Source organism: Pistacia vera, unplaced genomic scaffold (assembly GCF_008641045.1).
Source record: "Pistacia vera cultivar Batoury unplaced genomic scaffold, PisVer_v2 Contig770, whole genome shotgun sequence".
NCBI lineage: Eukaryota > Viridiplantae > Streptophyta > Magnoliopsida > Sapindales > Anacardiaceae > Pistacia > Pistacia vera.
Genome location: NW_022196635.1, coordinates 150687 through 162643, shown reverse-complemented (window position 1 = coordinate 162643; position 11957 = coordinate 150687).

Sequence of the window (11957 nt, the reverse complement as noted above, 5' to 3'; positions counted from 1 at the left end):
GTCTTTTATTGATCAATGAACATTATTACAAAGAGTTAATTCTACAATAATTGATTGGCTTTAGGGCATCTACTCTAACATATCATTCCCGATCAGAAGTATGTCATCGACATACAACACTAGGAATGTCACTACGCTCCCACTCACTTTCTTGTAAACAAAGGGCTCATCTTCGTTGTTGATAAAACCGAATTCTTTTATGGCTTCATCAAAACAAATGTTCCAGTTCCTTGAAGCTTCCTTGAGTCCATAAATGGATCTCTGCAACTTGCATACCTTCTCATCTTGCCTATCAAGAACGAAGCCATTGGGTTGTGTCATATACACATCTCTTCAAGGTTTTTGTTCAGGAAAGCCGTTTTGACATCCATTTGCCAAATCTCATAATCATGATATGCAGCAATCGTAAGCATAATCTGAATGGATTTAATCATGGCAATTGGCGAAAAGTTTCCTCATAGTCAATACCATGAATTTGTTTGAAATCTTTGGCAACCAGTCGTGCTTTATAAGTGTGCACCTTGCCATCCATGTCAGTCTTCTTCTTGAAGACCCATTTATACCCTATGGGTTTTACCCCTTCAAGTGGTTCCACCAGAGACTATACTTGGTTCTAGTACATGGAGTCCATCTCAGATTTCATGGCTTTAAGCCATTTGATAGAATCAGGATCCGATATAGCGTCTTGGTAGGTTCTGGGTTCATCGTCTTGGTAGACAAGTACGTCACCATGTTGAGTCACGAGACAAACATATCTCTCAGGCTCATGGCATACTCTTCCAGATCTACGTAGCTCCTGTGCTACTTGAAGTGGTTCACCTTGATCCACAAGTTGTGGAGTAACCTCCTCTTGATGTTCAACCACTGCTTATATCTTCCCGTCCTTCGTCTAGTATATCTTGTGGCTTTAGAACTTCATCGAGTTCTACTTTTCTCCTACTAGTACTTCTTAGAAAAAATTCCTTTTCTTGGAAGACATCAGTATGAGCAACAAAAATTTCGCGCTCTTCTGGATGGTAGAAATAATATCCTTTGGTCTCTTTAGGATACCCCACAAATATATATTTGTAGGATTTTAGGCCCAGCTTGTTCGAAGTCAATTTCTTGACATAAGCTTTGCAACCCCAAATCCTTATATAAGACAAATTGGGCTTTCGCCCATTCCATAGTTCAAATGGAGTCTTGTCTATAGAATTTGATAGTACACGGTTCAAAATGTGAGTTGCGGTCTCTAGGGCATAACCCTAGAATGATGCAGGTAAATCACTAAAACTCATCATAGACATAACATTGTCAAGTAAGGTCATATTCCTCATTTCAGACACTCCATTGTGTTAGGGTGTATACCAAGGGGTGAGTTGTGATACTATCCCACATTCCTTTAGGTATTTAGAAAACCCTGAGCTTAAGTGTTCACCTCCTCGATCCGACCGAAGAGCTTTAATACTTTTGCCCACATATTCTGTACTTCATTCTTGAATTCTTTGAACTTATCAAGATTTATGTCTCATGAGGTAGATATAACCATATCTACTGAAATCATCAGTAAATGTGATGAAGTAGGAATATCCACCTTTGACTTCAACTGTCAGTGGACCACATACATCACTATGGATGATGCCTAATAGTTCAGTAGCCCTTTCACTTTGTCCTGTGAAAGGTGACTTGGTCATCTTACCTAAAAGGCATGACTCGCATACCTCAAATGGCTGGAAGTCAAAAAGGTCCAAAACTCCATCCCTTTGAAGTTTTGCAATGTGGGTCTGATTAACATGACCCAATCTACAATGCCAGTGGTATGTATGTTTTTGTTCGCTATGTTTAGCTTTCTTAGTTTCAAAGTTGAGAATATCCTGATCGTTCAAATCAAGAACATATAATCTGTTATATAACCTTGCAATTCCAAATAGAATACCATTCAAACTAAAGGACAACAATCCATTAGAAATCTCAAAATGATATCCTATGTTATCCAAAGCGGATACTAAAATAATGTTTCTAGAAATCGCAGGTACAAAATAACAGTCTTTGAGTTTTAATAATAAGCATGAAGGCAAAGACAAAAAAATAAGTCCCTATAGCTAATGCAACCACATGTGCTCCATTTCAAACTCGTAGGTCCACTTCTCCCTTGGCAAGCAATCTACTCTGCCTTAGTCCCTACACATCAGTACAAATGTGAGCACCACATCCTGTGTCAATGACCTAAGATGTTGAAGGAGAGAAGTTAATCTCAATCATAAAAATACCTAAAGTCGAAGCATCTGACTTCTTCTTGTTTGCGAGGAAAGCCTTGCAGTGTTTCTTCCAGTGGCTAGGCTTTCCACAATAGAAGCAGACTACCTTCCCACCTTTCGTAATGCCACCCGCAGGCTTGAGAGCATCCTGTCCTTTAGGCTTGGGCTTGGGATTGGCCTTGGCCATTCCCTTGCCCTCACCACTGGTAGCTACCAGTAAAACAAGCTTGGACTTCTTCAAGTCTTGCTCTACAGTCCTTAGCATGTCCAAAAGCTCCGACAGGGTTTTCACCATAGCGTTCATATTGAAGCTCATCATGAACGATTGATGCGTGTTCTTACAACATGCAAAACTAGCAAGTGCACTAGTCGCTCAAGTAATAAAGTGATGGGTAGGATATCGTTCCCACGAGGACTGTTAGCAAAGCACTAAGTTTCCTAACGTTATCAAGTTGAAGCAATCGAAATCTTGGATTGGTAGGAGCAAATTGAATTTAAAAACAACAATGAAATTATACAAAGAATCAAATCTTAATTAAGAAAGCAAGATTAAACACGGAATATCAATTTAAGCAAAAAGGATAGGGTTTTGACTTCGTTTGGATTTTTATGGGTTAAACCTAAAATTACACTATATTCACATTCATGCGCAATGGTTGTAAATCGAATTCACTAATATGTTAAACATACCCTCTCGGGCTATGTTTTCCTATTCATCCTTATTAACATTCCGCACCCAACAAATTGAAGGTTAATAATTCTAAATTCATTAAGCACAAGAATCCTAAATTGATTTCATTAATTCTTGAATCTATCTCTAGCATCCAATACTATAATGGTGATTACCCAAGAAGCCTAACATGAATTATTTCTCAATCTCATCATGTTCATCACATACAGCATTTAATTTCAGAGTAACACACACCCAAAGCTTATTCACATGGAAATAACACAATCAAACACTTAACCCATTTAAAATCCAAACTACAATCAAAACCCTAACCCATAAAAGATTAGTTCATAGCTAAATTAACACTACAAAAACGAAAAATAGAAATAAGCAAGTTAAACATAATGAAACTGAGATGAAAGATAAGAAATCTCCCCAAAAGATGAATCTTCTAGTCAAAATCTGACTCTTCCCTTCAACAATCCGAAAAACTAAAAGCTTTACTCTAAGAAAAGTGTAAAAACGGCTAAACCTAAAAAGCTCAAGATCCCTTGGCAAAAGGTTAAGTTTTTCTTTTATACTTAGTCCAAAAACCCAGCCAAAAACACGCACAACACGAAACTGTGCGTTTACAAAACTGAATAAGTTGACTGTCGCCGCGGCGAAGAATGAAAAATTCCACATCGTCTCTGGCTTACTTCGCCGCGGCGAAGACAATTTCTTCGCCGGGGCGAAGCTCCTTCAAAAGTTCTGAAATTTACAGAACTGCCACTCTGCTTGCTTCTTCGTTCGATTCTTCGATTTTCGGCTCTCTTCCTTGGAAACAAGCTTCATCATGCTTTGTCCTGCTCTGGAACTCTCCTATCTTCTGAGATCCGCTAATTTCTGAGTCAAAACTATCCAATTTTGTCTTTATTTGCTCAAAAAGTCCATTTTAACCTGAAACACGAAAAGTAAAGAATTAAGCACCAATTCAGGTAAAAATGCACTAGCAAGTACCTGAAATCCGACAAAAAGATCAAATAAAAACTGTATAATTTACGGATTATCAACGATGCATAAGAGTTAGGCAAGGATTGCAGAATTAAATCCACTTGTAATTTTGCATCCAACTCAAACCCCAAAGTCTCAAGCCTCTCAATGTGCTCGATTATTTTGAGCACATGAGGGCCCACTTGGGCTCCCCCAGTCAAGCGACTTCCAAACAGTGCTTTTGACACCATGTACCTCTCATGTCGAGCATTCCCTTCGTAAAGCTCCTGAGGTGTAGAATGATGGCAGTAGTGTCCATATTCTCATGCTGCTTTTGCAGCAGTGGTGTCATTGATGATAACATCAAGCATTGAACGCCATCAGCATCATCAAGGAAATTTTGATAAGTATCTTTTACTTCTTCAGTGGCATCATGATCAGGCCCAGCCATGTATGGCTTATCAAGGATATAAAATTTCTTTTCGGACTTAAGTATAATCTGAAGATTACGATCCCAGTCCGAGAAATTGGATCCATCCAACTTGTTTTCTTTCTAGATTATCGGTCGCAGGTTCATAATGCTCATTTTTAAGTGAATCTACAATTCAGAAAAGTAAAGTCATATATAATGTTTATTATTTCTTAATATGGACTTCTATTAAAAAAACACTCCCACTATTTTCCTCAAGCCAATAGCCCTCACTATTAACTCGGGAAAGCCTGTTGGCTTTCCTGGTGGACTGAGATCCCATCTGGCCCATTTCAAACCTTCGCTGTGGCGAACAAGCCAAAATGGGTTGATTAGTTTGGCTAACAAACTTAATCCACACCAGTTGATAGCTCCCACTACCAACCTTAAATGTGAAGTAAGTTAACAAGCCAATCACACAATCCAACGGCCTAGCCATTGTCCTAAAGTGTGATTCCCAATATCAGTATCGTAGACACTATATGTCACCACGTACACTCAACATGTGTACTTCTCTACTATGCCTATGACGTGTTTATCAACCTTTGCTGTGGCGAACAAGCAAAACTATCATTTTAAGTCGACCCATCATCATTAAGGAAAACTCCAATGAATTTTAACCTCCTACTGGAAGAAATGTACCCTTTGCTGTGGCGAACAAGGTTCCGACGAACAGTGGTTTGATTAAAACCATGGTGTTGGAAGGTATACGTGACTTAACTATCTTATTTGAGGGTTTTTATTTAATGTCTCATTAGATTATTATCTTTGTTAGAATGACATTATTTGGCATGTTATTGAACATTCAACCTTAGCATGCATTCTAAACAAAAAAATTAAACGTGCTGGTACATGGCCCACTAAAACTGATTTCTTAGAGCCTAGAGGAATCGGTGGGTCAACCTAGGGTTTAAAAATAAATCTTGGATCTTCAAGTTATTCCTCTCCATAGCTCCTTCATTTCTTCTTCACGATCATTACAAATAATTTTATAATAAAAAACCTATTCTAATTTACATCAATAAAATAGAAACCTCGCATTACATACGAGGGGAGTGAGATGAGGAGAAGAAATACCTGGAGATTTAAGAGAGAGAGGCAGGACACGTAGGTCCTATTTGCTTATAAAAAATTACAAACAAACCTAATAAACAATAAACAATAGGTCTAAGGCTCATGTACTGGGCACCATGCAATTATCAAACAATCAATTTTTGAATTGGGTGGGCTGAATTATCAAGTTACCACCTTAAACATGCAGAATAAATATTGGCTTTAAAGGTTCAAAAAACTACAATTTAGTCCCTATGCAAAAAAGGGAAAGCAAAAACGGAACAGTAGTTTCTTGTTGCGGCGAAGAAATTCTTCGCCCTAGCGAAGTTCATGCACACATGGTCGCTGCGGCAAAGTTTTAGTTTGCCGCCGTGACCATGAACTTCCAGAAAACACAAATTGTTCTAGAGAGATTTATGCCACGGCTAGATCCACTTTCCGGAATTTCTCCATGGCGAAGTTTTATTTTGCTGCGGCCAGATTTCGTTTTTGCATCTCACAGCAACGAAGTGTTATTTCGTCGCGGCTAACGCCGCAAAACAATGAATCAGACATAGTAACGTCTTTTGCAATTTTTTCACATAATGACACGGATCCAAATCAAATTGAATGCTTAAACATTCGACCAGGACACCAACCAACCAATACACATTCAATCAACACATTATTTAATCAACTGATTAATTAAGACATTCAACATACAAATTTTTTCCAGATTTTAAAACACTTCAAATCATGCAATAACATGTTATCAAACAAATATACATGTTATCAAACATCAATTAAACAATACAATCTAATACCCGAGTCTCTGATACCACTGTAAGTAATTGATCTACCATATGCAGCAAAAAACAAAAATTCAATCGATAAATCAATTACCTTTCTTTGCCTAGATCCGAGTATAGATTATACAGTTTACATGTTTATAAACCAAAATGTGTATAAAGTAAATCCATTCAAGGATTAGAATACTTACGTACGTTTGGAGGCTCCTTCGAATATCTCTGATTTTGGACAGGAACACTATTCATGGTTACTGTTCATGTGATTTTTCGCCAATCGATCCAAAGTAGGATTGCACTCACGGAAGTCCGCACGAAGATAATCCGCAGAACCCTTGATTATTTTGCTAAAACAATCAATGACTTCAAGAATCGAGAAAGAAGAACAAGAAACATTTTCTTCTTGAGAGAGAGAGAGAGATAGGGTGGCTAAAGTTTTAATTGAATGAACAATTCTCTTTGTTTTAATTTTAAGTTGCACTTATATAGTGCAACAATTAAAACCCTATTCCACTTAGGAATAGCCATGGGCTCCAACCCTAGTTCGCCCTTGCAATCAAACTCACTATTTATGGTATTTTAATTAATTAATTATTATTATTATAATTAAAATCAATTAATATATAATAATATATTAACATTTAATTAATAATAATAATTCATTTAAACATATACAGAGATATATATTTAAATATAATCTCACTAATTTAATTTTAATATTAAAATTAAATACAGGCAACAACCTCAGCAAATTTAATTGCACTGTGAGATTACCAAAATACCCTTTCGTCTTGAAAGACGAAAATATCATTCTCACAAATTGATTCTTAAATTATCTTCTAAGTGTATGACCCGTAGGCTCCTCATCATATTGGCAGTGTGTAGTATCGCCATTAACACCAATTAATCGTCTAACTACACACAGACCAAGATTGGCCCCTAGCAAGGCATCATGGCCACCCGATAGATTCAGATTCAATGAAACCGCAGCCTGTCAATGGTATGGTTACCGTGCAATCAAATCCTTTCATCAACTGTTATCTCATAAAGATTGAGGTACAGAAATAGTGTCAACCTCAGATATCCTCGACATGTTTGTATTCAGTTACTAAAATGTAATACTTTCTCTCTAGGCACTATGCTCGGAAAATAAACAGTATTATAAGAAAATATATATACATAGATGAGTATGAAATAATGGGCCCATATCTAATTTTTTTTTTTTTTTTTTTATATACAAATCTTTACATAATATAATAAAGTCACAAAACCGTAACTCGACAGTATTGCCAAACCCTTCCACTTCTTGACGTTCCGAGCGATCGCATCTCACCTACTACCCATAAAAACATTGAAAACAACGAGGTGAGCACTAGTTGCTCAGTAAGTTAACCCGCTATGCTACCCTTCTCTCTCCATTGCTTAAATGCTGAATTTCTTTCCTTATATCACACTTCTTTATTCCTCTCTGTTCTTTCTCTATTTTTTCTCTGTTTTTTCTCTGTTCTTTCTCAATTTCTAATTTCTCACTACTCATGATAATAGGCATGGTATCATGCATAGGTATCATGCAAATGCACAAATGCATAGAATGTGCATTTTCTTTTCTATTTTTCTTATTCTGTTTTCTGATTCTTTTCTTTGTATTTCTTTCTTTTCTATTCTTTCTTTCTATTCTTTCTATTCTTTCTTTCTTTCTATTCTTTCTTTCTTTCTTTCTTTCTTTTCTTTCTTTCTATTCTTTCTTTCTTTCTTTCTCTTATTTCTTTCTTTCTTTCTATTCTTTCTTTCTTTCTTTCTTTCTATTCTTTCTTTCTATTCTTTCTTTCTTTCTTTCTCTTATTTCTTTCTTTCTTTCTATTCTTTCTTTCTTTCTTGCCGATTGGACTTGGTTGAGGCATGGATTTGGAACCCTAGCCGTATGAGTGTATTCTCTAATTCTGGGTACAGTCCTCATCCACATGCACTTCTAACGGACTGCACAATTCTTCTTTCTGAATTCTGAGGCCGCTCACTAAAGGCGGCGTGCATGCGGGGCTATGTCACTCACGGGTTCCCCATCGCAACAACCTTCTCTTCTTTTATCTTTTTACACTTCTTTAAATAAAAATTCAGATTTGAATTTCTTTAATATTCTCATTTCTTTCTCTTTACTCTTTAATGTTCTTTAATGCTTTTTCATACTCTTATGAGTATGTATGCATGTAGATGGGTTCATGCTTATAATTCTTTTTAAATTCACATGTTTAGATGCAATAATGCAATATGGAATGCAACCATGTCATTCTCTACCATCTACTAGCTCATCTCAAAATAACACATAACCAGACTCATACATGCACTTCTCTTTGACATTTCATCAAACAACTTATGTGCACATCTAAGCTCTAAATTGGCTACACTTCTACTTCTTTTCTAAGCCACCAAAATTTGGAACGAAATCTTCTAGGATTAACGCCAAACCTGTCCAAATTGCACACTCCATAATTTCTACTCCAATTCTTCCATAATTCATCCAAACTCTCATCAAACATCAAATACGCAAACACTACTTCTCATGGATAAGTTCTAACCATCATTCAACATCAAATCCATCAACAATTCTTCATATAAAAGACATATATGTGTAAAAGAAATTCTCTACACAATATTGCTTCAATCATAACTAGGGTAGGATTTACTTACCTTAGATGCGAGCAATCCAACACTTTAATACTCTTCCTTGATCCAACTCTCTTTCTCTTAAATCTTATGAACACAAACCATCAAAATTCAACACTTTAAAAATTAAAACTCACTTCTTAGTGCAAGGATCTTACCTAAGGATGCTTGGGATTGAAATTCCACTAAAAATAACCCAAAATCTATGAATTTCCCTTGAAAAAGAATTGAAGAAATTGAGAGAATTTGGGGATGAAGGTGGCGTGAAAGTGGAGGAAGAATGGCTAGGGTTTCATTCTTCAACTCTTGATATAACAAAATATTATTTATAGTTTCCCATTTTATCCTTGCACTTTCTATGAAATTCCATCTATGTCCCTTAATCAATTACCATAATGCCCTCATTTTTATCGCATTCTCCATGAAATTCTATCTTTTTTCACTCCCCACTTTTTCAACTAATTATGAGTGAAAATACCATTTTACCCCTAATGACAATTTAAGGGATTTTCTTCATGCTTTTTCAAGATAACTTTAACAAAATTCAACTAAGGGTATTAGGGCATAAGTAAAGCTACTTACCTCGATGTGGGCATTACATGAACCAATGATAGGAATATTAAATTGGATTGAGCATCAACTTAATCACACTATGGCCACAGATTTAGTGTCATTGCCATTTACTGAATTACCCAGTGAGATAACTTCTCCTGTACCCAGGAGTGATGAGTCCTTTTTCGATCCAACATAGTCTCGATACACTTCTCAATGTAGCCAATCACTACCGTATTGATAGCTTTGAATAGAACTACGTTGGGCTAGTGCCAAACTACACCAATTGGTGCACAAGGCGCTTTAGTGATCTAAAGTCTAAGGATCACATGCATCACCATATTGTTAGACTTAAGGTCACCAGAGCGCCTTGTGCACTAATTGGTGTAGTTTGACACTAGCCCAACGTAGTTCTATTCAGAGCTATCAATACCGTAGTGATTGGCTACATTGAGAAGTGTATCGAGACTATGGTGGATCAACAAAGGATTCATCTCTCCTGGGTACGGGAGAAGTTATCTCACTGGGTAATTCAGTAAATGGCAATGACACTAAATCTGTGGCCAGAGTAGGATTAAGTTGATGCTCAATCCAATTTAATATTCCTGTCATTGGTCCAATAACTGAATACAAACATGTCGATGATATCTGAGGTTGACACTATTTCTGTACCTTAGTCTCGATGAGATAACAGTTGATGAAAGGATTTGATTGCACGGTAACCATATCGTTGACAGGCTGCAGTTTCGCTGAATCCGAATCTATCGGGTGGCCATGATGGCTTGCTAGGGGCCAATCTTGGCCTGTGTGCAGTGAGACGATTAATTGGTGTTAATCGCGATACTACTCACTGCCGATATGATAAGAAGCCTATAGGTCACACACTTAGAAGATAATTTAAGAATCAATTTGTGAGAAGGGTATTTTCATCTTTTAGGATGAAAAGGTATTTTGGTAATCTCACAGTGCAATTAAATTTGCTGAGGTTATTGCCTATATTTAATTTTAATATTAAAATTAAATTAGCGAGATTATATTTAAATATATCTATGTATATATTTAAATGAATTATTATTATTAATTGAATGTTAATATATTATTATATATTAATTGATTTTAATTATAATAATAATTAATTAATTAATTAAAATACCATAAAGGGTGTGTTTGGTTGCAAGGGTGAACTGGGGTTGGAGCCCATGGCTATTCCTAAGTGAAATAGAGTTTTTATTGTTGCACTATATAAGTGCAACTTAAAATTAAAATATGAGGGAATTATTCATTCAATTAAAAACCCTAGCCACCCCATCTCTCTCTCTCTCTCAAGAATAAAACTTTTCTTGTTCTTCTTTCTTGATTCTTGAAGCCCTTGACTGTTCTAGCAGAATAATCAAGGGTTCTTCGGATTATCTTTGTGTGGACTTCCATGAGTGTGATCCTACTTTGGATCGATAGGCAAAAAATCACGTGAACAGTAGATGGTGAACAATAACCATGAACAATAGACGGTGAACAATGCCGCGACACAATGCATGAACAGTAAATGTTGAACAGCAACTGTGAATAGTATCGTGAAAAGAACCGTGAATAGTGTTCCTGTCCGAAATCAGAGATATTCGAAGGAGCCTCCAAATGTACGAAGTATTCTAATACTTGAGTGGATTTACTTTATACAGATTTTTGTTTATAAACATGTAAACGGGATAATCTATACTTAGATCAAGGCAAAGAAAGGTAATTGATTTACCGATTGAATTTTTTGTTTTTCCACTGCATATGGTAAATCAATTACTTACACATATATCAATACATATAATATGATTTACGTGATATAGTATAATATGCCTTTTGTTGATAAATAAACATTTATTATAGAGTCAATTTTACAATAATTGATTGGCTCTAGGGCACCTACTCTAATAAGAGACACAATACTGCATATGGAAATCCACATGAGCACTTTGCTTACTTGGCAAAGCCAACAGTCTTACTTTAGCCTAACATAAAAAAAGGTGAAATCATTATGAACAATTTTGATGATGTGGTTTGTCCTAACATCAATTTTCTGGGGTACAATGGTAGAAGTAAATTTAGTCAATCAATTCTATATGGAAGTTCTGGTTCCTTAATGAACTATCCATAGGAAAAAGGTGTCCTTGCTGCTTACACTGCATTCCAAGAACCAAACAGGTCTAGCAAAGGAAGAGGAAAGAAGAAAAATTTTGTCAAAAACAAAGTTATCCGCCAAGTCTGTAATAAACCAGGACATACTGCCATACAATGTTATCACAGATTCAACTTGTCTTATCAAGGAGCTCATGTAATATCCACATTCAGAAATATGGTAGGGGTTATTTTATAGTCATAGTGAATATATTTAGCTAGTTTTATAGAGGAATTCCATAAAAGTTTCAATAGGGGCAAAATGGTCATTCAATATAGAATCATGTGTTCAAGTGAAAAGTGAGTATGATAAATATAATGTATTAAGTGTGCTAGCCATGAGAATAGAGTGGTAGAAAGATAATGGAAAATACACGTGGTGTGATGTCGACATA